Source organism: Triticum urartu, chromosome 4 (assembly GCF_003073215.2).
Source record: "Triticum urartu cultivar G1812 chromosome 4, Tu2.1, whole genome shotgun sequence".
NCBI lineage: Eukaryota > Viridiplantae > Streptophyta > Magnoliopsida > Poales > Poaceae > Triticum > Triticum urartu.
Genome location: NC_053025.1, coordinates 468056039 through 468061359, shown reverse-complemented (window position 1 = coordinate 468061359; position 5321 = coordinate 468056039).

The following is a 5321-nucleotide window of genomic DNA, read 5'->3' as shown; positions in this document are numbered from 1 at the left end:
ACGATCTAGTGCTATGCTTAGGATTGGGTCTTGTCCATCACATCATTCTCCTAATGATGTGATCCCGTTATCAATGACATCCAATGTCCATGGTCAGGAAACCGTAACCATCTATTGATCAACGAGCTAGTCAACTAGAGGCTTACTAGGGACATGGTGTTGTCTATGTATCCACACATGTATCTAAGTTTCCTATCAATACAATTATGGCATGGATAATAAACGATTATCATGAACAAGGAAATATAATAATAACTAATTTATTATTGCCTCTAGGGCATATTTCCAACAGTGTGAACTTATGCTTATGCTAATTGAGGCTCTATTTTATCCATTGAATAATATTCCAGATGTAATGTATACTCTTTTTTTGGAGAGATCTCGCAAGCTTTATTGATTCAGAGACATGTTCATAGGTACAATAGTTGGGTTATGAGGATTGCCCAACCACACATCTCTACCTATGCCTAGATTATATGCATACTTTGCGAGATTGTGAGCCTACAAATTGAAGTTTCTACGCTCAAAAATAAACTTGCAAGAAGAAAAACCAGAACTACGAGCTATTATTTCATGTGTGATTGCTGCGTTCGGTCCACTTGTTCCCCAGTTGATGTCATTAACTACTCCTTTGCAATCGGAAGCCAGAACCACATCATGAACATCCAGATCTTCTGCCAAAGCTAGTCCCTCTCTGCAAGAAAAGGTTTCTAAGACCGTTGGATCAATGACACCTTCGTAGAACCCTGCCGAAGACCCCAGGTAGTTGCCATTCTCATCTCGACATAGTGCAGCCACAGCTTCGCCCTTCTGCTCCGAGCTACTGCTCCATCAACGTTCACTTTGACAGTGTCGGTTCCCGAAGCGAGCCAGCGTTGAGTCCTGGCCGCCCGTGCTGACATGCTCACCGTCATGTTCACCTTAGGGATATGTTGCAAGTCCGCAAGGAAGTTGTTCACAAAAGAAATAGTTTGGTGCGGCGCTTGAAAGATTGCCTCGTACACAGCTTTTCGCCGAGCATACCAAATCGCTCAAAGTGTGACAACCATTGTTGTAAACTTGGAGTGATCCATCCTGCTGCATAATTCAAACAGCCATCTCTTTGCACTTGGTTCTTCTAGTTCTGCCATCGCTAGCAGCACATCTGCATCCAATAGTGCCCACACACACCTCGACATCGTACAGGAGATCAAAGTGTGCCGCCACGAGTCTTGGCATCCACACAAAGGACATGTGCCCTGGGTTGCCATATTCCTGTGGTGTAACACATCCGTGGTATGCAGCGAATGCCGTGCCAAACGCCAGATGAATAGTTTGATCTTCGAGAGTATAGGTATATTCCAAAGTGCCGACCAGGCTTTTCCTTCCTCCTGGCCTGCAGATGATCCCGATCTGCCCTCTAGCCACTCCTCTCGCTGCAGTTTTGTGCTTACCAAAAATCTTACTAGTGTAAGTTTTAGTTGGGCCCCTCCCCTCTTGGGGCCCGGGGCGGTCGCCCCTTTTGCCCGGCCTATGGGCCGGCCCTGTGACGACCGCAGGGTTCTTGCCAGCGACCAGGTCTCCAAGAGCACTGGTGTTCTCGGCAGCCCCTGCAGGTGAGCTCATCTGGTCTTGATCCTTGGGTTTTTTCTTCTTAGATTTCGTCCTCTTCTTCTTCGTGGAGGATCCTGATGATGGTGAGACGACCGTGGGGTCCTTGCCGGCGGCAGGATCTCCGAGGGCGCCAGAATCCTCTGCATCCAGGCCACCACCGCCCGATTCAGATGGGGAAACGACCGGGGGGTCCTTCTTCTTCTTCGCGACCGGTAGGGCCTCCCCTTTGGCAGGATCTACATGCACGACGCCGTCAGATGGCTGCTGATCAGCGCCGGAGCCATCGGCGTCCCGGATCTGCAGGCCACCACCTCCACCGCCACCGGAAGATGGGTTGTGATCGGTATGACCTTTCTTCTTCTTCCTCGGCCGGACACACGGATCTCTCGTCCGCTTCCCCAACGTCCGCATCGTCGCCGGCGCTGTCGCCCGACGACGAGGGAGAGGGAAGAGACAGTGAGGCGGCGGACGGGCGGAGTGGGTGGGAGGAGGGAGTGAGCAAGACCGAAGCGAGGGTTTTTGATATAGGGGTTTGCCCAACCCGTCCATTCTGCATTAAGATTCGGGATTTCCCGTGGTGGGCTGGTGTGCTAGTTGGGCTTTTTAGTGGGCCATCCTTCCAAGCGCTTCGACCCTAGTCGTGGTGGGCTGTTCTGCTAGTCGGTTTTCGGCTACGAGAGAAATGTTTATACCCGGCTGCTCACGCACGGGACGTTAGATCACAACAGATTCGTTTGGTACACCTCAAAAAAAAAAACAGATTCGTTTGGTTTTGCCCAAAAAAAAACAGATTCGTTTGATAATTGCGCGCAAGTGCAAACCAATAGTGGACGACATCAAAAAGGGATAGAGAGGTCCTCATATCACTATTTCGAAAGAGATAAACAGGAGAAGAGTGTGTTTTGCCAGCTGTGATTTTATGTTCGGATGACAAGCTTCGATTTAGGAGGTACATAAAATTTGTTGCATCGTTTTGTTGAACAATGTGTGGAAACGGGAACTTTTTTTAAATTACTTTTTTCGAGAAGTTGTGAAAATTTTGAACAAAAACATTCCAAAAAAATTAGAAAGACCCGAACAAAATTTGAAAACGCAATATTTTTTCAATTTGTCAAAAAATTTGGAAACTCAAAAATTATTTGAAACTCCTGAAAAATGGAAACACAAACATTTTTAAAATTTGTGAAAAAAATCTGAAAACAGGAATAAATTTTGAAATTCTGAACATATTTTTAGAAGTTGTGAAAATTTAGAACAAAACCATTCCAAACATTTTTTGAAAATCCGATTTTTTTTAACTTATGTACAAAATATGAAAACACAGCCATTTTTGGAAAAATTTTAAAGCGTGAACATTTTTTTTATAGAGAGAGTGTTCGCTTGAATATTTATCCCACCTCACTTCGTTCCACAAAAATCCACCAGTTTATATACGTCGTGGAGTTGTCGAGTAATCATCAAGCCCAATGAAGGGTAAGGTGCGGGAGCGGAGGAAAAAGGCTGGCTCTAATTAAATGAAATTGTGGGAATAGAAGTTAACAAAAGAATTAAATGTTGGCTCTAAATGGAAATGTGGTTAGTGTGGCTGGATTGTTGGCTCTGTGATGTTCTTGCATGTCTCATGGAGTGTATATTATGACTGAATCTTACTAACAAAAGAAGCAAACTACTCAAAAACGAAACAAAAATCACCCACCGGCAGCTTTGATTTTAGGGTTGTTAACCTTTTCAATGTGGAAGGAAATGTTTTTATTTCTCAGTGCTTTTGCCGCTATCAAGTTTTACTTTTTTGAAAAAAAAAATACCTAGTTAATCTGCATGTAACTTTCGATCGAGCATTGTTGCTGCAAGCGACGCACACAACAGTTTTAGGTCGGCCGTTGTTGCTCAAAGCAGGACACAATGTTGAAAGGCCAATCGCCTGCTACATCTGGAAGCACGGCAATGTAGCACCAGTCACCGCTATTATCTTTCTATTGGGCAATTGAATCGCTATGCTGCAAAACCGATTTCATAGACGCTGCCAAGACAAGACAACATGGATGCGACAAGGATGACCGCCGCCATTGCTGCAAGTCGGATCACATGACAATGTTCCCTGACACTTTCGTGGAAAATATTATCACAGAGGAATCGGATCACATGGCTATTCTGATACGTGTGTTGGAGACAGCTCCAGGTGCACGAAAAAGGAGGACGAGGCCTTTCCAGTATAAAGAAATATGGTCTTTTTTGCAGGAAAACTTTTGATATAATTATATTCAATTATGCAGTATAACGAACACCAGAAATAATAATAAATTACATTCAGATTCATAGATCACCTAGCGACGATTATAAGCATTCAAGCAAGCCGAAGGCACGCCGCCGTCATCGCCCCTCCCTCGCCTTGTTGTAGCAGAAAGTCGGAAAGTCATCGTACTAAGGCCTCGTAGAACCAGCACATCAGAACACTAATCGTCTCCAATGAAGAAATGTGGTTTAGGCATGAGCGATATGAGCAGATGGTAGCTGCTGCATGGGAGGAGGCGGGCAGGGCAAATGAACTTGTTGGTGTGTGCAGCAAGTTGAGCCAGGTCGTCCGCGGTATGCATGCATGAGGACGTACAATATTTGGGTCCATCAGGCGTAAAATTAGTACGTACTATTTTAAAGAATATCTCAGGGATGCTAAATAAAGAGCTCTCGTGACCGGCTACACACAGGTGGTGAGTGATGTTGAAGGCCAGCTCAAAGAGAGCACGAGGATCCCTCAAAACAAAAAAGAGCACGAGGAGGGAGTATGGGCATGGCCATTTGATGGCGAGGCCTCCCTCCCTGACGTCCCTGTGGAGGTGGCGCGTCATCATAATAGGAACGAGGAGACGGGGAGGCTTGCCGGACCACGGAGGTTCCTCTGGTGGCTGTGGCAAGGGAAGAAGAGGTTTGGTTTACTCGAATTTAGGCGAAGCCGAGCGACGACCGTGGCGTCCATGGGAGCGCACGGGAGCTCCTTGAGCTCGTTTGAGCGGTCGGGGAGGGCTATGGGAGAGAGGGGGGGCTGTTGGTGGTCTCGGAAGACCTCGGGGATGGCTCAAATAGCCGGGGCGAAGCTCGATGGATGGCCACGGCCACGGCGATGCGTGTGCCGCATACCGGTGCTCCAGAGATTGCACGCGGTGTGGAGAGGCTCAGGGACACGCGGAGGGAGCTTGAGGAGGGCGTGATCGACAAGCCATGGTGGTGGCGACACGGACGCGGCTGTTGTGGAGTGAGGAAGAAGAAAGAGGAGGGGACAAGGGTTCCAGAGCGAGCGCGTGGCCTTGGCAAAGCTCCTGGACAAGGTGTGTTGGGAAGAGCTCGGCGGATGAGCAGTGGCCGAGGGCCCCAACTCCGGAGCACGTAGTTTGGCAATGCCAGCCGCATGGTCACCGCGTGGTCGTGGCGTTGCCACACGTTCTAGGAGGCCCGGGCATGTCTGTTAAGTTGGGCACTCCCCCAGTAGTTGCTAGCAAGAAGAAGACAGCCACAATGGCTCAAGGGATGACTGGACCAAGCTCAAACCTAAATCAACAACATGGTGTTTGATTAGTGATTGGGGAAATGCAAATGGCCAATGGGCCTGAGTTTTGGCTGAGGATGATTATCCACTAAGGTGATCACTGTGGCAAAGATTCAGCACAATTGGAGGGGTATAGCTGGCACTTCTTCACAAACTGCCACACTGGACAGAAATATGAAAATGGAAG